The sequence below is a fragment of the Bombina bombina genome, chromosome 12 (assembly GCF_027579735.1).
Source record: "Bombina bombina isolate aBomBom1 chromosome 12, aBomBom1.pri, whole genome shotgun sequence".
NCBI lineage: Eukaryota > Metazoa > Chordata > Amphibia > Anura > Bombinatoridae > Bombina > Bombina bombina.
Genome location: NC_069510.1, coordinates 110,591,283 through 110,612,704, shown reverse-complemented (window position 1 = coordinate 110,612,704; position 21,422 = coordinate 110,591,283). Strand labels below are relative to the sequence as shown.

At 43.5% G+C, this 21,422-nt stretch overlaps 1 protein-coding gene across 8 annotated transcripts in view; it reads right to left on the bottom strand.

The window, feature by feature from the left end:
• GAPVD1 (GTPase activating protein and VPS9 domains 1) overlaps positions 1–21,422 on the bottom strand; it is a 231,021-nt gene that overhangs the window by 112,241 nt on the left and 97,358 nt on the right. The gene's annotated exons all lie outside the window — the stretch shown is intronic.

Sequence of the window (21,422 nt, the reverse complement as noted above, 5' to 3'; positions counted from 1 at the left end):
CGTTCCCACGGCTAAGAGTGTAAATGTGTTTTACAGCTCCAAATACCATTCACCATCGGGCTGAAACATACCCAACGTCAGGCTTGTGTATAATATAAAAACAAAATGTATGCTTACCTGATAAATTATTTTCTTTCCTGGCATGGAGAGTCCACAAATCCATTCTAATTAGTAGTGGGAATTAGAATTCAACTCCTGGCCAACAGGAGGAGGCAAAGAACAGAGCTGTTAAGTATCACTTCCACTTCCCATAAGCCCAGTCATTCAGCCGAAGGAATATGGTAAGACATGATGACACAAGGGTATAGAGGTGCCTGAGGTTTATACAAAAAAGCCGTCAAATCAAATTAAGGGCAGGACGTGGACTCTCCATGCAGGAAAGAAAAGATTTTATCAAGTAAGCATAAATTTTGTTTTCTTTCCTATGGCATGGAGAGTCCACAAATCCATACTAATTACTAGTGGGAACCAATACCCAAGCTAGAGGACACAGAATGGAAAGGGCGGGAGAACAAGATAGGCGGGCCTAAACAGAAGGCACCATCGCTTGAAGAACTTTCCTCCCAAAAGAAGCCTCAGCCGAGGCAAAAGTATACAATTTGTAGAATTTGGAAAAAAGGTATGCTTTTTTTTCCTCCAATGTAGCTAGAACCTCTTTCAAAAGTAAACAGATGTGTTCAAGCTTAAATCTAAAATTGACCTCCTCTGAATCTGCTGTACGGGCAACAGCAGATCAGAATCAGAGATCTCGCTCTCAGAAGCTACTGAGGAATGATTGTCCTTAGATAACGGAGACAGGCTGACTAACACAACCTTGGCGGAGTCAGAACTCTTGGTATTAGATACGTTCTTAGATTTTCTCTCTTTCTCTTACCAGCAATAGGGTAAGGCAGATAAGGCTGCAGAAACCGCAGAAGTTAGTTGCACAGCAAAATCTCCTAATAAATATACACCCCCAGAAACTGGTTGGGAGGAACCGCAGGGCACTGCATGTGAAACTGCTAAAGCTTGGGACATTTGAGGGGAAAGCTGAGGCATGGCACGGACAACAACATTATCCCGAGAGACAGATGGCTCCGAGAGGGAAACCTTATCTTTATTCGACAACATTTTATTTAAACATGTGGAGCAAAACTGCACAGGAGAAATAATTTGAGCCTCCAAGCAATATAAACACTTGTCAAAGGACAAATTTAAATTTGCAGCAGGGTCCATAACGTTAGGAATTGGTGCCCAACAGTAATAAACTGAGTTCCAACAAGTTATAAAATATCTTCTTAGAAAAAACCATTACATTTTTCCAATACCAGGAATAAAAAATTTGGATACACTATTTTAGAAAATGGACATTTCCCAGGAGATTGTTACAATATTAAAATATACTGGCACCTCTATACCTCAGCCCTGCTGAGGACTTACCGCTCCAGTGACCAGCAGAGAATATCGAAGACTCTATCACTAAGCCCTGATCAACAGATCCGGAAAAAGCTAGCATCTGAAACAAGCCCGCAATACACTCTGCTCTTCACTCGGCTGACAGAGAAAGCCGTAGAGCGGAAGTGGGGATGACAATTACGTGACCGCAATAGACTAAATATCTAACTGCGCCACAGAGTAAAAAAGCGAGCCATTATGCTGCGCTTAGTCAACCTTTTAAAGTATTAAATGAAGGTACATACCCCCTAGAGTTTACACAAGCATCCATGATTAGAATGAATAAATGTAACTAAAAATATGTGAACTCCAATAAGACTTTTTACATGCCCCTGTTGTCTAATTAACCCTCTCAATTACTGTCCCATGAAACGTCCACAGAGTGGAAAGCACTTACCTGTGGATCCAGCTGCAGGGCAGGAACAGCTTCTCGGGTACGACAAACTCAGATGACCATAGACAGGGACCTATAGAAAAAAGGAAATTCATGCTTACCTGATAAATGTATTTCTTTTACGATATGACGAGTCCACGGATTTCATCCTTACTTATGGGATTACGCCTCCTGGTCAGCAGGAAGTGGCAAAGAGCACTACAGCAGAGCTGTATATATAGCTCCTCCCTTCCCTCCCACTCAAGTCATTCGACCGAAGTTAGGAAGAGAAAGGAAAAGCCAAAGGAGCAGAGGTGACTGAAGTTTGAAAAAAATAAGAAAATACCTGTCTTAGAAATTACATGGTAGGCCGTGGACTCGTCATATCGTAAAAGAAATAAATTTATCAGGTAAGCATAAATTTCCTTTTCTTTTACAAGATATGACGAGTCCACGGATTTCATCCTTACTTATGGGATACAATACCAAAGCTATAGGACACGGATGAAAGGGAGGGACAAGACAGAAACCTAAATGGAAGGCACCACTGCTGAAGAACCTTTCTCCCAAAACCAGCCTCAGATGAAGCAAAAGTATAAAATTTGTAAAATTTGGAAAAAGTGTGAAGAGACGACCAAGTTGCAGCCTTGCAAATCTGTTCAACAGAAGCATCGTTTTTAAATGCCCATGAAGAAGCCACAGCCCTAGTGGAATGAGCCGTAATTCTTTCAGGAGGCTGCTGTCCAGCAGTCTCATATGCCAGACGGATGATACTCTTCAGCCAAAAAGAAAGAGAGGTAGACGTAGCTTTCTGGCCCCTACGTTTTCCAGAAAAAAACAATAAATAATGAAGATGATTGACGAAAGTCTTTAGCCGCCTGCAAGTAAAACTTCAGGGCATGGACCACGTCCAAGTTATGCAACAGACGTTCCTTCTTAGAAGAAGGATTAGGACACAATGAAGGAACAACAATTTCCTGATTAATATTCTTATTAGAAACAACCTTAGGAAGAAAACAAGGTTTGGTACGTAAAACCACCTTATTAGAACGGAAAATAAGATAAGGAGAGTCACATTGTAATGCTGAAAGCTCAGAAACTCTACGAGCAGAAGAAATAGCAACCAAAAATAAAACCTTCCAAGATAACCACTTAATATCTATGGAATGCATGGGTTCAAACGGAACCCCCTGAAGAACATTAAGAACTAAATTCAAACTCCAGGGTGGAGCAATTGGTCTAAACACAGGCTTGATTCTAGTCAGAGCCTGAAAAAAAGACTGAACGTCTGGAACATCTGCCAAACGCTTGTGTAGTAAAATCGACAAAGCAGAAATTTGTCCCTTTAAGGAACTTGTTGATAACCCTTTCTCCAATCCTTCTTGGAGAAAAGATAAAATCCTGGGAATTCTAACTCTACTCCTTGAGTATCCCTTGGATTCGCACCAATAAAGATATTTACGCCATATCTTATGGTAGATCTTTCTAGTGAAAGTCTTACGTGCCTGAATCAAAGTATCAATGACCGAATCAGAGAACCCCCGCTTAGATAAAATAAAGCGTTCAATCTCCAGGCAGTCAGCTGCAGAGAAACTAGATTCGGATGATGGAAGGGTCCCTGAATGAGAAGGTCCTGCCTCAATGGAAGTTTCCACGGCGGCAGAGAGGACATGTCCACCAGATCGGCATACCAAGTCCTGCGAGGCCACGCAGGCGCGATTAGAATTACCGAAGCCCTCTCCTGTTTGATCCGTGCAATCACCCGGGGAAGGAAAGCAAACGGTGGAAACACATAAGCTAGGTTAAACGACCAAGGCACTGCCAAGGCATCTATCAGTTCGGCCTGAGGATCCCTCAACCTGGATCCATATCTTGGGAGCTTGGCATTCTGACGAGACGCCATCAGATCCAATTCCGGTCTGCCCCATCTGAGAATCAGGGTGGCAGAGACCTCCGGGTGGAGTTCCCACTCCCCCGGATGAAACGTCTGTCTGCTTAAAAAGTCAGCTTCCCAGTTGTCTACTCCTGGGATGTAGATTGCTGACAGATAACATGAGTGAGCTTCCGCCCACCGAATTATCTTGGATACTTCTGTCATCGCTAAGGAACTCCTCGTTCCTCCCTGATGATTGATGTAAGCCACAGTCGTGATGTTGTCCGACTGAAATCAGATGAATTTGGCCGAAGCCAAATGAGGCCAAGCCTGAAGCGCATTGAAAATTGCTCTCAATTCCAGAATATTGATTGGAAGTAAAGACTCCGACCGAGTCCACACCCCCTGAGCCTTCAGGGAATTCCAGACCGCACCACAACCTAGTAGACTGGCGTCCGTTGTCACTATCACCCAAGAGGGTCTACGGAAGCACGTCCCTTGGGACAGATGATCCGGCGACAACCACCAAAGAAGAGTCTCTTGTCTCCTGATCCAGATGTATCTGAGGAGACAAATTTGCATAATCTCCATCCCACTGCCCGAGCATGCACAGTTGTAGTTGTCTGAGATGAAAGCGAGCAAACGGAATGATATCCATCAATCCATCAATCCAATCACCTCCCTGCACTGAGCCACTGATGGTCGAGGATTGGACTGAAGGGCTCGGCATGTATTCAGAATCTTTGACTTTCTGACCTCTGTCAAGAAAATTTTCATGGATATAGAATCTATTAGAGTTCCCAAGAAGGGAACCCTTGTCTGTGGAATTAGTGAACTCTTTTCTAGATTCACCTTCCACCCGTGAGTCCTCAGAAAGGACAGAACCATGCCTGTATGAGATTTTGTCAGATAGTAAGACTATGCCTGGATCATAATATCGTCCAGATAAGGTGCCACTGCAATGCCCCGTGGCCTGAGAACCATCAGAAGATACCCTAGAACCTTCGTGAAGATCATGGGTGCTGTGGTCAACCCGAAGGGAAGAGCCACGAACTGAAAATGTTTGTCCAGGAAGGCAAAACTTAGGAACTGGTGATGATCCTTATGGATAGGAATATGAAGAAATGCATCCTTCAAGTCCACAGTAGTCATATATTGACCCTCCTGGATCAATGGTAGAATTGTTCGAATAGTCTCCATCTTGAAGGATGGGACGCTGAGAAACTTGTTGAGACTTTTTAGATCTAAAATAGGTCAAAACGTGCCCTCTTTTTTGGGGACCACGAAAAGATTTGAGTAAAGCCCCTGTTCCAGTATTGGAACGGGACAAATTACTCCTATAGTAGAGAGGTCTTTAACACAACGTAAGAACGCCTCTCTTTTTATCTGGTCTACAGACAATCGTGAAAGAAGAAGCCTCCCCCTTGGGAGAGAATTTTTTAATTCCAGTTGATACCTTTGGGACACTATCTCCAGTGTCCAGGGGTCCTGAACGTCTCTTATCCAAGCCTGGGTAAAGAAAGTAAGTCTGCCCTCTACTAGATCCGGTCCCGGATCGGGGGTCGCCCCTTCATGCTGTCTTGGGAGCAGCAGTGGCCTTCTTGGGTCGTTTACCCTTGTTCCAAACCTGGTTGGGTCTCCAGACAGACTTCGCTTGAGCAAAATTCCCTTCCTGTTTAGCGGAAGGAGGAGAGGGGACCCCTTTGAAATTCCGAAAGGAACGAAAAATTATCCTGTTTACCCCTCAGTTTAGCTGCTTTATCCTGAGGTAGGAGATGACCCTTACTTCCCGTAATGTCAGAAATGATTTCTTTCAAGTCAGGCCCGAATAGGGTCTTTCCTTTGAAAGGAATAGCCAAAAGCTTTGACTTAGATGACACATCAGCAAACCAAGATTTTAACCATAACGCTCTACGCGCTAAAATGGCAAATCCAGCATTCTTAGCCGCCAATTTGGCAATCTGAAAGGCGGCATCCGTAATAAAAGAATTAGCCAGCTTAAGAGCCTTAATTCTATCTAAAATTTCCTCTAAAGGAGTCTCTTCTAAGGCGTCAAACCAGAAGGCCGCCGCAGTTGTAACTGGTACAATGCAGGCCGTCGGTTGTAAAAGAAAACCCTGATGAAAAATAACTTTTTCAGAAGACCCTCCAACTTTTTATCCATAGGATCTTTGAAAGCAAATAGGAATAGTTGTACGCTTAGACAGGGTAGATATAGCTTCCTCCACCTTAGGGACTGTTTGCCAAGATTCCCGGAAAGTGTCAGCTATGGGATACATTTTCTTAAAATTAGCAGAAGGTGAGAACTGGATACCCGGTCTTTCCCTTTCCCGTGTAATAATTTCAGAGATTCTCTTAGGAACCGGAAAAACATCAGAGTAAGCAGGCACTTCTAAGTACTTGTCCATCTTACACAATTTCTCTGGTGGTACCACAATAGAGTCACAGTCATCCAGAGTCGCTAAAACCTCCCGAAGTAACAGGCGGAGGTGTTCAAGCTTAAATCTGAAGGACATGACGTCCGAGTCCGTCTGAGGTAACACACTTCCCGAGTCAGAAAGCTCCCCCTCAGACAGAAGTTCCCTGACCCCCCAATTCAGATCCCTGTCAGGATACATCGGAAACAGCCATGAAAGCATTAGAAGTAGCAGGAATCAGAGTAGCTTCTGTCCTGCTGCGTTTGCCTTGCAACACTGGCAACTTAGATAAAAACTCTGTAAGGGTAGATGACATAACTGCAGCCATATCCTGCAGAGTAAATGAAGTGGACGTGGTTGAAGAACACGGCGTCGCTTGGGTGGGCGTTAAAGGTTGTGACGCTTGGGGAGAAAGTAGCGGCATACCCCGATTCTCATCAGTCTGAGAAGCATCCTTAGACATACTTGCATTAAAGAAAATCTGTTCTTTACATTGTAAGGCCCTTTCAGTATATGAGGGACAAAAAAATAAGAGGGGGTTCCACATTGGCATCTAAACACATAGAACAAGTACTTTCCTGAAGTTCAGACATGTTAAACAGACTAGCAATAGCAATAATAGTCGTTCTTTACTTGATATATTTAACTCTGAAGTCAAATCATATAGTCAAATATTTGAGCTAAAAAGTGTACTGCGACTTGAAATAATAAAAGCGCAACAATTTTTCTGCCAACAGTAAAACAATGTTTGCAGCAATAAATAGTGCCCTTATGTGCCCAAATTAACTTAACAATACTGCTCCGTTTGTTTAGTTATGCTATATACAAATTTTGATCACACTCCAGGCACCTGCACCTCGCCACAGCCCTTCTGCGGCGCCTACCTGCCCCCAGACCACACTGATCCTCCTTGAGCAGCGCTCCCAAGTCTCTCTGTACCCCTATGTGTACAAACTGATTTAGGCTCCACCGGAGCCCAGGACCTTGCTGCCGATCCAGGTGATTACTGCACGGCTAAGCGTGCAAAACTAGGCCCCGCCCACCGTGAGCGTAATTCGAGCCGTACTGAGACCCGCATGGGAAGAAAAAAAACATGTCGGTTTCCCAACTTAATCACTAAAAACGCTATGTGCCCCTCTTTCCAAGCCAGTTATAATGACATAATAACGACAGCCCTTAAGAAGCACACTGCATCTCCCAGCGTCAGCCCACAGAGTATATGCATAAGTGAAACACAATAGTCACTGCACAAACACACTGATACGTAATCAAGAGAAAAGGGAATTCCAGGTACACCATTTCCATTTATATAGTGCATACTGATTACCCCTCCCCAGGGAATAATGTCAGCCTGTTCTGATGTATCAAGTCTCCCCAGAAACAAATGACTAAACATACCTCAATGCTGCTTGTAGCATGACACGGTTCTCAACACTGAAGATGTTTCTTTACACTACCTTCAACTGGTCTGTGGGAACCAGCAGGATCTTAGATAATGTTTGCTAAGATCATCAACATCAGGGCAGAAAATAAGATGTCTCCACTCCTCTTGGGAAGTTATTGACTGACGATTTCTCCCTGAGAAAAATAGTACTCACTGGCACCATTTTAAAATAAAAAAACTTCTTGATTGAAGAATCTAAACTAACACCTCACTTTACCTCTTCCTAACACTGGCAAAGAGAATGACTGGAGTGGGAGGGAAGGGAGGAGATATATAACATAATTTATGCTTACCTGATAAATTCCTTTCTTCTGTTGTGTGATCAGTCCACGGGTCATCATTACTTCTGGGATATAACTCCTCCCCAACAGGAAATGCAAGAGGATTCACCCAGCAGAGCTGTATATAGCTCCTCCCCTCTACGTCAGTCCCAGTCATTCGACCAAGAATCAACGAGAAAGGAGTAACCAAGGGTGAAGTGGTGACTGGAGTATAATTTAAAAGATATTTACCTGCCTTAAAACAGGGCGGGCCGTGGACTGATCACACAACAGAAGAAAGGAATTTATCAGGTAAGCATAAATTATGTTTTCTTCTGTTATGTGTGATCAGTCCACGGGTCATCATTACTTCTGGGATACCAATACCAAAGCAAAAGTACACGGATGACGGGAGGGATAGGCAGGCTCATTATACAGAAGGAACCACTGCCTGAAGAACCTTTCTCCCAAAAATAGCCTCTGAAGAAGCAAAAGTGTCAAATTTGTAAAATTTGGAAAAAGTATGAAGCGAAGACCAAGTTGCAGCCTTGCAAATCTGTTCAACAGAGGCCTCATTCTTAAAGGCCCAAGTGGAAGCCACAGCTCTAGTGGAGTGAGCTGTAATTCTTTCAGGAGGCTGCTGTCCAGCAGTCTCATAGGCTAAACGTATTATGCTACGAAGCCAAAAAGAGAGAGAGGTAGCAGAAGCTTTTTGACCTCTCCTCTGTCCAGAATAAACGACAAACAGGGAAGAAGTTTGGCGAAAATCTTTAGTTGCCTGCAAGTAGAACTTGAGGGCACGAACTACATCCAGATTGTGTAGAAGACGTTCCTTCTTTGAAGAAGGATTTGGACACAAGGATGGAACAACAATCTCTTGATTGATATTCCTGTTAGTGACTACCTTAGGTAAGAACCCAGGTTTAGTACGCAGAACTACCTTGTCTGAGTGAAAAATCAGATAAGGAGAATCACAATGTAAGGCTGATAACTCAGAGACTCTTCGAGCCGAGGAAATAGCCATTAAAAACAGAACTTTCCAAGATAACAATTTTATATCAATGGAATGAAGGGGTTCAAACGGAACACCCTGTAAAACGTTAAGAACTAAGTTTAAACTCCATGGCGGAGCAACAGCTTTAAACACAGGCTTGATCCTAGCTAAAGCCTGACAAAAGGCCTGGACGTCTGGATTTTCTGACAGACGCCTGTGTAACAAGATGGACAGAGCTGAAATCTGTCCCTTTAATGAACTAGCTGATAAACCCTTTTCTAAACCTTCTTGTAGAAAGGACAATATCCTAGGGATCCTAACCTTACTCCAGGAGTAACGTTTGGATTCGCACCAGCATAGGTATTTACGCCATATTTTATGGTAAATCTTTCTGGTAACAGGCTTCCTAGCCTGTATCAGGGTATCAATAACCGACTCAGAAAAACCACGTTTTGATAAAATCAAGCGTTCAATTTCCAAGCAGTCAGCTTCAGAGAAGTTAGATTTTGATGTTTGAATGGACCCTGTATCAGAAGGTCCTGTCTTAGAGGTAGAGACCAAGGCGGACAGGATGACATGTCCACTAGATCTGCATACCAAGTCCTGCGTGGCCATGCAGGCGCTATTAGAATCACTGATGCTCTCTCCTGTTTGATTTTGGCAATCAATCGAGGAAGCAGCGGGAAGGGTGGAAACACATAAGCCATCCCGAAGTTCCAAGGTGCTGTCAAAGCATCTATCAGAACCGCTCCCGGATCCCTGGATCTGGACCCGTAGCGAGGAAGTTTGGCGTTCTGGCGAGACGCCATGAGATCTATCTCTGGTTTGCCCCAACGTCGAAGTATTTGGGCAAAGACCTCCGGATGAAGTTCCCACTCCCCCGGATGAAAAGTCTGGCGACTCAAGAAATCCGCCTCCCAGTTCTCCACTCCCGGGATGTGGATTGCTGACAGGTGGCAGGAGTGAGACTCTGCCCAGCGAATTATCCTTGATACTTCCATCATTGCTAGGGAGCTTCTTGTCCCTCCCTGATGGTTGATGTAAGCTACAGTCGTGATGTTGTCCGACTGAAACCTGATGAACCCCCGAGTTGTTAATTGGGGCCAAGCCAGAAGGGCATTGAAAACTGCTCTCAATTCCAGAATGTTTATTGGAAGGAGACTCTCCTCCTGATTCCATAGTCCCTGAGCCTTCAGAGAATTCCAGACAGCGCCCCAACCTAGTAGGCTGGCGTCTGTTGTTACAATTGTCCAGTCTGGCCTGCTGAATGGCATCCCCCTGGACAGGTGTGGCCGATAAAGCCACCATAGAAGAGAATTTCTGGTCTCTTGATTCAGATTCAGAGTAGGGGACAAATCTGAGTAATCCCCATTCCACTGACTTAGCATGCACAATTGCAGCGGTCTGAGGTGTAGGCGTGCAAAAGGTACTATGTCCATTGCCGCTACCATTAAGCCGATCACCTCCATGCATTGAGCTACTGACGGGTGTTGAATGGAATGAAGGACACGGCATGCATTTTGAAGCTTTGTTAACCTGTCTTCTGTCAGGTAAATCTTCATTTCTACAGAATCTATAAGAGTCCCCAAGAATGGAACTCTTGTGAGAGGAAAAAGAGAACTCTTCTTTTCGTTCACTTTCCATCCATGCGACCTTAGAAATGCCAGAACTAGCTCTGTATGAGACTTGGCAGTTTGAAAGCTTGAAGCTTGTATTAGAATGTCGTCTAGGTACGGAGCTACCGAAATCCCTCGCGGTCTTAGTACCGCCAGAAGGGCACCCAGAACCTTTGTGAAGATTCTTGGAGCCGTAGCCAATCCGAATGGAAGAGCTACAAACTGGTAGTGCCTGTCTAAGAAGGCAAACCTTAGATACCGGTGATGATCTTTGTGGATCGGTATGTGAAGGTAAGCATCTTTTAAATCCACTGTGGTCATGTACTGACCCTTTTGGATCATGGGTAAGATTGTCCGAATAGTTTCCATTTTGAACGATGGAACTCTTAGGAATTTGTTTAGAATCTTTAAATCTAAGATTGGCCTGAAAGTTCCCTCTTTTTTGGGAACCACAAATAGGTTTGAGTAGAACCCTTGTCCTTGTTCCGACCGCGGAACCGGATGGATCACTCCCATTAATAACAGATCTTGTACACAGCGTAGAAACGCTTCTTTCTTTATCTGGTTTGTTGACAACCTTGACAGATGAAATCTCCCTCTTGGGGGAGATAATTTGAAGTCTAGAAGGTATCCCTGAGATATGATCTCTAGTGCCCAGGGATCCTGAACATCTCTTGCCCAGGCCTGGGCGAAGAGAGAAAGTCTGCCCCCCACTAGATCCGGTCCCGGATCGGGGGCTTTCGGTTCATGCTGTCTTTGGGGCAGCAGCAGGTTTCCTGGCCTGCTTGCTCTTGTTCCAGGACTGGTTAGGCTTCCAGCCTTGCCTGTAACGAGCAACAGCTCCTTCCTGTTTTGGTGCAGTGGAGGTTGATGCTGCTCCTGTTTTGAAATTCCGAAAGGGACGAAAATTAGACTGTCTAGCCTTAGCTTTGGCTTTGTCTTGAGGTAGGGCGTGGCCCTTACCTCCTGTAATGTCAGCGATAATTTCTTTCAAACCGGGCCCAAATAAAGACTGCCCCTTGAAAGGTATATTAAGTAATTTGGACTTAGAAGTAACATCAGCTGACCAGGATTTTAGCCACAGCGCCCTACGTGCCTGTATGGCGAATCCTGAGTTCTTAGCCGTAAGTTTGGTTAAATGTACTACGGCCTCCGAAATGAATGAATTAGCTAGTTTAAGGACTCTAAGCCTGTCCGTAATGTCGTCTAGCGTAGATGAACTAAGGTTCTCTTCCAGAGACTCAATCCAAAATGCTGCCGCAGCCGTAATCGGCGCGATACATGCAAGGGGTTGCAATATAAAACCTTGTTGAACAAACATTTTCTTAAGGTAACCCTCTAATTTTTTATCCATTGGATCTGAAAAAGCACAGCTATCCTCCACCGGGATAGTGGTACGCTTAGCTAAAGTAGAAACTGCTCCCTCCACCTTAGGGACCGTTTGCCATAAGTCCCGAGTGGTGGCGTCTATTGGAAACATCTTTCTAAATATTGGAGGGGGTGAGAACGGCACACCGGGTCTATCCCACTCCTTAGTAACAATTTCAGTTAGTCTCTTAGGTATAGGAAAAACGTCAGTACTCGCCGGTACCGCAAAGTATTTATCCAACCTACACAGTTTCTCTGGTATTGCAACGGTGTTACAATCATTGAGAGCTGCTAAGACCTCCCCTAGTAATACACGGAGGTTCTCCAATTTAAATTTAAAATTTGAAATATCTGAATCCAATCTGTTTGGATCAGAACCGTCACCCACAGAATGAAGCTCTCCGTCCTCATGCTCTGCAAGCTGTGACGCAGTATCAGACATGGCCCTAGTATTGTCAGCGCACTCTGTTCTCACCCCAGAGTGATCACGCTTGCCTCTTAGTTCTGGTAATTTAGACAAAACTTCAGTCATAACAGTAGCCATATCTTGTAATGTTATCTGTAATGGCCGCCCAGATGTACTAGGCGCCATAATATCACGCACCTCCCGGGCGGGAGATGCAGGTACTGCCGCGTGAGGCGAGTTAGTCGGCATAACTCTCCCCTCGCTGTTTGGTGAAATTTGTTCACATTGTACAGATTGACTTTTATTTAAAGTAGCATCAATACAGTTAGTACATAAATTTCTATTGGGCTCCACCTTGGCATTGGAACAAATGACACAGATATCTTCCTCTGAGTCAGACATGTTTAACACACTAGCAAAAAACTTGCAACTTGGTTATAATCTTTTTTAGCAAAAACGTACTGTGCCTCAAAGAGGTACTAAACGATTAAATGACAGTTGAAATAATGAACTGAAAAACAGTTATAGCATCAAACTTTAAAACAACACAACTTTTAGCAAAGGTTTGTTCCCATTAGTAAAATAACAATAATTAAATTTGACATAAAAATTACAGAGCAACGTTTTTATTCACAGTCAATATAAAATTCTCACAGCTCTGCTGAGAGAAACTACCTCCCTCCAAAGAAGTTTGAAGACCCCTGAGATCTGTCAGAGATGAACCGGATCATGCAGGAAATATAAGAGTAACTGACTGGAATTTTTTGATGCGTAGCAAAGAGCGCCAAAAACGGCCCCTCCCCCTCACACACAGCAGTGAAGAGAAACGAAACTGTCACAATTAAAAGCAAACAACTGCCAAGTGGAAAATAATGCCCAAATATTTATTCACTCAGTACCTCAGCAATGTAAACGATTCTACATTCCAGCAAAAACGTTTAACATGATAAATACTTAATAAAAGGATTAGTGACTTTTAACAGAGTAGTTCCGGTGAAATACCATCCCCAGAATACTGAAGTGTATACATACATGTCATTATAACGGTATGGCAGGATTTTCTCATCAATTCCATTCAGAAAATAAAAACTGCTACATACCTCAATGCAGATTCATCTGCCCGCTGTCCCCTGATCTGAAGCTTTTACCTCCCTCAGATGGCCGAGAACAGCAATATGATCTTAACTACTCCGGTTAAAATCATAGTAAAAAACTCTGGCAGATTCTTCCTCAAACTCTGCCAGAGAAGTAATAACACGCTCCGGTGCTATTGTAAAATAACAAACTTTTGATTGAAGTCATAAAAACTAAGTATAATCACCATAGTCCTCTCACACATCCTATCTAGTCGTTGGGTGCAAGAGAATGACTGGGACTGACGTAGAGGGGAGGAGCTATATACAGCTCTGCTGGGTGAATCCTCTTGCATTTCCTGTTGGGGAGGAGTTATATCCCAGAAGTAATGATGACCCGTGGACTGATCACACATAACAGAAGAAATATATATATATATACACACATACATACATACATACACATACACAGCTCTGCTGTGGTGCTCTTTGCCACTTTCTGCTGACCAGGAGGCGTAATCCCATAAGGATGAAATCCGTGGACTCGTTATATCTTGTAAAAGAAAGAAAAGCAGAGTAACCAACCCTGGTTTTCTATAGAGGGGTAGCATAAATGTTAGAAGGTAAGCAAAGACTACCTCGCTGTCTTCTAACTGCTAAACGCCACCATTACTCTTACTAAAGAGGATTACATGGACACAGCATAGCCCCAATCCTTGTTTGCAGGAAAAAGTACCGATTAAAGGATTAATATCTTCAGATACCACATTCCCACATCCTTCTGATGTACATGGCAAAGAAAGATTGGGGATTTATGGGAAGTGGGAGGGATACTTAACCGCTCTGCTGAGGTGTTCTTTGCCTCCTCCTGGTGGCCAGGAGTTGAATTCCCACTAGTAATTAGATTAGATTTGTGGACTCTCCATGACATTAGAAAGAAATTAAGTTTCTGGTGGCCCGTGACCTGACATTTTTGCTGCCCAGCGCTCGTTCTACTGTATGTCTGGAGCGGCGGGCCTCTCAGAGTGTTATTACACATGCACACGTTGAAGCTGTTTGGAGGGAGGACAGCAGGGACAAGGAGCAGACAGGACTATCTCTGGACAACCCAAGTAAGTATCTTTATGTGTATGAGTGTATGTGCATTTTCTTCACTCAATGACAACACATTTTTATAAATATATATAAATATATATATATATATATATATATATATATATATTTATAGCTATACATACATACATACACACACCTACCTAAAGGAATACAGCATTGCATACAGTGCATTTCTCGCTTAGCACCAGGGTCACTGACCCACAGATGAGGCAAATTCATTACTTAGTTTTATATATATATAGCTCCCAGCCGGGTGTCATTATGAAGTAGCCAGGTGGGGGCAGTGTAGTATTTTCTAATATTATATTATTTTCTGCTATCTAAAGCACAAAATAATTGTATAATTTAACATAAATGTGTTTAATGATAATTTGTGCAAATAAAATTGAACATTTTTAACATTAGCTCATTTTAGCTGGGTGGTCAGTAAAATCAGTTTAGTTGAGTGTTGCACCTGCTAAAAAGGAACTGGGGAGAATACTGGAAAAAGAGTACAGACTGACTGACCATGCATGTGAGGTTGAGAATGCCCCATCATGGGTGCTACACAAGTCTTGGCTATGGGATTGGGAAGTTAATGATTGAGAAGAACACACAGATCACTGGTACATAAAACAGTGTGATAAGATGGTAGGTTCTTAGAGGTGAATGAGAAATTCTAGGCATGTGCGAGACAGAGCTTTATCAGTTAGGAGGGTATTTTGAACATGCCCTCTTCATACAAAGCTATAGAATATGTTTGTATGATGGGCGGAAGATAAGAGTTGGGATACCTGATCTTCTGTTACAGTGGAAACGAGTAGAAAAGTGATTTATTGCGACTGGAGACCAACATTCTGCTTTAATCTATTCAGCGATATGAAGTTCAAGTTTAAATGGGTGCAATGAGTAAATAAAACCAGCAAAAATATCAATTAAGGAGAAAACATGAATTTTTATAAACTCATTAGGTGGCACAAATGAGAAACATATTTTGGGAATGATCAAGGGCTGAGATGTATGATCAGCGAACTGATTTATAATAAGGGAAGTCAGCATAAGAGTAGGACGTTTTCCGGTGACTCTTTTTAATCAGTGCAAAAGCTAATTTATATTGTCCCCTGACTGACAATAGCAAAGCTTATATGATAAGTATTCAAAATAATTACGGTTTTAAACGCCTTTAAAAATAAATTTCATTCATCTTTTTTTGCACAGATAATTTGCAACACAGAGACATGAAACCCAAAAATTGTCTTTCATGGTTCAGCTAGAGAATACCATTTTAAACAACTTTCCAATTGACTTCTATTATTTAATTTACTTCCTTTGCTTGTTATCATTTGCTGAAAGGTTTATCTAGGCAAGCTCAGGAGCAACAGAAAAACAGAATTTATGTTTACCTGATAAATTACTTTCTCCAACGGTGTGTCCGGTCCACGGCGTCATCCTTACTTGTGGGATATTCTCTTCCCCAACAGGAAATGGCAAAGAGCCCAGCAAAGCTGGTCACATGATCCCTCCTAGGCTCCGCCTACCCCAGTCATTCGACCGACGTTAAGGAGGAATATTTGCATAGGAGAAACCATATGAAACCGTGGTGACTGTAGTTAAAGAAAATAAATTATCAGACCTGATTAAAAAACCAGGGCGGGCCGTGGACCGGACACACCGTTGGAGAAAGTAATTTATCAGGTAAGCATAAATTCTGTTTTCTCCAACATAGGTGTGTCCGGTCCACGGCGTCATCCTTACTTGTGGGAACCAATACCAAAGCTTTAGGACACGGATGATGGGAGGGAGCAAATCAGGTCACCTAGATGGAAGGCACCACGGCTTGCAAAACCTTTCTCCCAAAAATAGCCTCAGAAGAAGCAAAAGTATCAAACTTGTAAAATTTGGTAAAAGTGTGCAGTGAAGACCAAGTCGCTGCCCTACATATCTGATCAACAGAAGCCTCGTTCTTGAAGGCCCATGTGGAAGCCACAGCCCTAGTGGAATGAGCTGTGATTCTTTCGGGAGGCTGCCGTCCGGCAGTCTCGTAAGCCAATCTGATGATGCTTTTAATCCAAAAAGAGAGAGAGGTAGAAGTTGCTTTTTGACCTCTCCTTTTACCGGAATAAACAACAAACAAGGAAGATGTTTGTCTAAAATCCTTTGTAGCATCTAAATAGAATTTTAGAGCGCGAACAACATCCAAATTGTGCAACAAACGTTCCTTCTTCGAAACTGGTTTCGGACACAGAGAAGGTACGATAATCTCCTGGTTAATGTTTTTGTTAGAAACAACTTTTGGAAGAAAACCAGGTTTAGTACGTAAAACCACCTTATCTGCATGGAACACCAGATAAGGAGGAGAACACTGCAGAGCAGATAATTCTGAAACTCTTCTAGCAGAAGAAATTGCAACCAAAAACAAAACTTTCCAAGATAATAACTTAATATCAACGGAATGTAAGGGTTCAAACGGAACCCCCTGAAGAACTGAAAGAACTAAGTTGAGACTCCAAGGAGGAGTCAAAGGTTTGTAAACAGGCTTGATTCTAACCAGAGCCTGAACAAAGGCTTGAACATCTGGCACAGCTGCCAGCTTTTTGTGAAGTAACACAGACAAGGCAGAAATCTGTCCCTTCAGGGAACTTGCAGATAATCCTTTTTCCAATCCTTCTTGAAGGAAGGATAGAATCTTAGGAATCTTAACCTTGTCCCAAGGGAATCCTTTAGATTCACACCAACAGATATATTTTTTCCAAATTTTGTGGTAAATCTTTCTAGTTACAGGCTTTCTGGCCTGAACAAGAGTATCGATAACAGAATCTGAGAACCCTCGCTTCGATAAGATCAAGCGTTCAATCTCCAAGCAGTCAGCTGGAGTGAGACCAGATTCGGATGTTCGAACGGACCTTGAACAAGAAGGTCTCGTCTCAAAGGTAGCTTCCATGGTGGAGCCGATGACATATTCACCAGATCTGCATACCAAGTCCTGCGTGGCCACGCAGGAGCTATCAAGATCACCGACGCCCTTTCCTGATTGATCCTGGCTACCAGCCTGGGGATGAGAGGAAACGGCGGGAATACATAAGCTAGTTTGAAGGTCCAAGGTGCTACTAGTGCATCCACTAGAGCCGCCTTGGGATCCCTGGATCTGGACCCGTAGCAAGGAACTTTGAAGTTCTGACGAGAGGCCATCAGATCCATGTCTGGAATGCCCCACAGTTGAGTGACTTGGGCAAAGATTTCCGGATGGAGTTCCCACTCCCCCGGATGCAATGTCTGACGACTCAGAAAATCCGCTTCCCAATTTTCCACTCCTGGGATGTGGATAGCAGACAGGTGGCAGGAGTGAGACTCCGCCCATAGAATGATTTTGGTCACTTCTTCCATCGCCAGGGAACTCCTTGTTCCCCCCTGATGGTTGATGTACGCAACAGTTGTCATGTTGTCTGATTGAAACCGTATGAACTTGGCCCTCGCTAGCTGAGGCCAAGCCTTGAGAGCATTGAATATCGGCTCTCAGTTCCAGAATATTTATCGGTAGAAGAGATTCTTCCCGAGACCAAAGACCCTGAGCTTTCAGGGATCCCCAGACCGCGCCCCAGCCCATCAGACTGGCGTCGGTCGTGACAATGACCCACTCTGGTCTGCGGAAGGTCATCCCTTGTGACAGGTTGTCCAGGGACAGCCACCAACGGAGTGAGTCTCTGGTCCTCTGATTTACTTGTATCCTCGGAGACAAGTTTGTATAGTCCCCATTCCACTGACTGAGCATGCACAGTTGTAATGGTCTTAGATGAATGCGCGCAAAAGGAACTATGTCCATTGCCGCTACCATCAAACCTATCACTTCCATGCACTGCGCTATGGAAGGAAGAGGAACGGAATGAAGTATCCGACAAGAGTCTAGAAGTTTTGTTTTTCTGGCCTCTGTCAGAAAAATCCTCATTTCTAAGGAGTCTATTATTGTCCCCAAGAAGGGAACCCTTGTTGACGGAGATAGAGAACTCTTTTCCACGTTCACTTTCCATCCGTGAGATCTGAGAAAGGCCAGGACAATGTCCGTGTGAGCCTTTGCTTGAGGAAGGGACGACGCTTGAATCAGAATGTCGTCCAAGTAAGGTACTACAGCAATGCCCCTTGGTCTTAGCACAGCTAGAAGGGACCCTAGTACCTTTGTGAAAATCCTTGGAGCAGTGGCTAATCCGAAAGGAAGCGCCACGAACTGGTAATGCTTGTCCAGGAATGCGAACCTTAGGAACCGATGATGTTCCTTGTGGATAGGAATATGTAGATACGCATCCTTTAAATCCACCGTGGTCATGAATTGACCTTCCTGGATGGAAGGAAGAATTGTTCGAATGGTTTCCATTTTGAACGATGGAACCTTGAGAAACTTGTTTAAGATCTTGAGATCTAAGATTGGTCTGAACGTTCCCTCTTTTTTGGGAACTATGAACAGATTGGAGTAGAACCCCATCCCTTGTTCTCCTAATGGAACAGGATGAATCACTCCCATTTTTAACAGGTCTTCTACACAACGTAAGAATGCCTGTCTTTTTATGTGGTCTGAAGACAACTGAGACCTGTGGAACCTCCCCCTTGGGGGAAGCCCCTTGAATTCCAGAAGATAACCTTGGGAGACTATTTCTAGCGCCCAAGGATCCAGAACATCTCTTGCCCAAGCCCGAGCGAAGAGAGAGAGTCTGCCCCCCACCAGATCCGGTCCCGGATCGGGGGCCAACATTTCATGCTGTCTTGGTAGCAGTGGCAGGTTTCTTGGCCTGCTTTCCCTTGTTCCAGCCTTGCATTGGTCTCCAAGCTGGCTTGGCTTGAGAAGTATTACCCTCTTGCTTAGAGGACGTAGCACTTTGGGCTGGTCCGTTTCTACGAAAGGGACGAAAATTAGGTTTATTTTTGGCCTTGAAAGGCCGATCCTGAGGAAGGGCATGGCCCTTACCCCCAGTGATATCAGAGATAATCTCTTTCAAGTCAGGGCCAAACAGCGTTTTCCCCTTGAAAGGAATGTTAAGTAGCTTGTTCTTGGAAGACGCATCAGCTGACCAAGATTTCAACCAAAGCGCTCTGCGCGCCACAATAGCAAACCCAGAATTCTTAGCCGCTAACCTAGCCAATTGCAAAGTGGCGTCTAGGGTGAAGAATTAGCCAATTTGAGAGCATTGATTCTGTCCATAATCTCCTCATAAGGAGGAGAATCTTCTATCGACCGCCTTTACCAGCTCATCGAACCAGAAACACGCGGCTGTAGTGACAGGGACAATGCATGAAATTGGTTGTAGAAGGTAACCCTGCTGAACAAACATCTTTTTAAGTAAACCTTCTAATTTTTTATCCATAGGATCTTTGAAAGCACAACTATCTTCTATGGGTATAGTGGTGCGTTTGTTTAAAGTGGAAACCGCTCCCTCGACCTTGGGGACTGTCTGCCATAAGTCCTTTCTGGGGTCGACCATAGGAAACAATTTTTTAAATATGGGGGGAGGGACGAAAGGAATACCGGGCCTTTCCCATTCTTTATTTACAATGTCCGCCACCCGCTTGGGTATAGGAAAAGCTTCTGGGAGCCCCGGGACCTCTAGGAACTTGTCCATTTTACATAGTTTCTCTGGGATGACCAACTTGTCACAATCATCCAGAGTGGATAATACCTCCTTAAGCAGAATGCGGAGATGTTCCAACTTAAATTTAAACGTAATCACATCAGGTTCAGCTTGTTGAGAAATGTTCCCTGAATCAGTAATTTCTCCCTCAGACAAAACCTCCCTGGCCCCATCAGACTGGTTTAGGGGCCCTTCAGAACCATTATTATCAGCGTCGTCATGCTCTTCAGTATCTAAAACAGAGCAGTCGCGCTTACGCTGATAAGTGTGCATTTTGGCTAAAATGTTTTTGACAGAATTATCCATTACAGCCGTTAATTGTTGCATAGTAAGGAGTATTGGCGCGCTAGATGTACTAGGGGCCTCCTGAGTGGGCAAGACTCGTGTAGACGAAGGAGGGAATGATGCAGTACCATGCTTACTCCCCTCACTTGAGGAATCATCTTGGGCATCATTGTCATTGTCACATAAATCACATTTATTTAAATGAGAAGGAACTCTGGCTTCCCCACATTCAGAACACAGTCTATCTGGTAGTTCAGACATGTTAAACAGGCATAAACTTGATAACAAAGTACAAAAAACGTTTTAAAATAAAACCGTTACTGTCACTTTAAATTTTAAACTGAACACACTTTATTACTGCAATTGCGAAAAAATATGAAGGAATTGCTCAAAATTCACCAAAATTTCACCACAGTGTCTTAAAGCCTTAAAAGTATTGCACCCCAAATTTGGAAGCTTTAACCCTTAAAATAACGGAACCGGAGCCGTTTTTAACTTTAACCCCTTTACAGTCCCTGGTGTCTGCTTTGCTGAGACCCAACCAAGCCCAAAGGGGAATACGATACCAAATGACGCCTTCAGAAAGTCTTTTCTATGTATCAGAGCTCCTCACACATGCGACTGCATGTCATGCCTCTCAAAAACAAGTGCGCAACACCGGCGCGAAAATGAGGCTCTGCCTATGATTTGTGAAAGCCCCTAAAGAGAAAGGTGTCTAAAAAAGTGCCTGCCGATATAAACTTATCAAAATACCCAGATTAAATGATTCCTCAAGGCTAAATATGTGTTAATAATGAATCGATTTAGCCCAGAAAAAGTCTACAGTCTTAATAAGCCCTTGTGAAGCCCTTATTTACAATCTTAATAAACATGGCTTACCGGATCCCATAGGGAAAATGACAGCTTCCAGCATTACATCGTCTTGTTAGAATGTGTCATACCTCAAGCAGCAAGAGACTGCTCACTGTTCCCCCAACTGAAGTTAATTCCTCTCAACAGTCCTGTGTGGAACAGCCATGGATTTTAGTAACGGTTGCTAAAATCATTTTCCTCATACAAACAGAAATCTTCATCTCTTTTCTGTTTCTGAGTAAATAGTACATACCAGCACTATTTTAAAATAACAAACTCTTGATTGAATAATAAAAACTACAGTTAAACACTAAAAA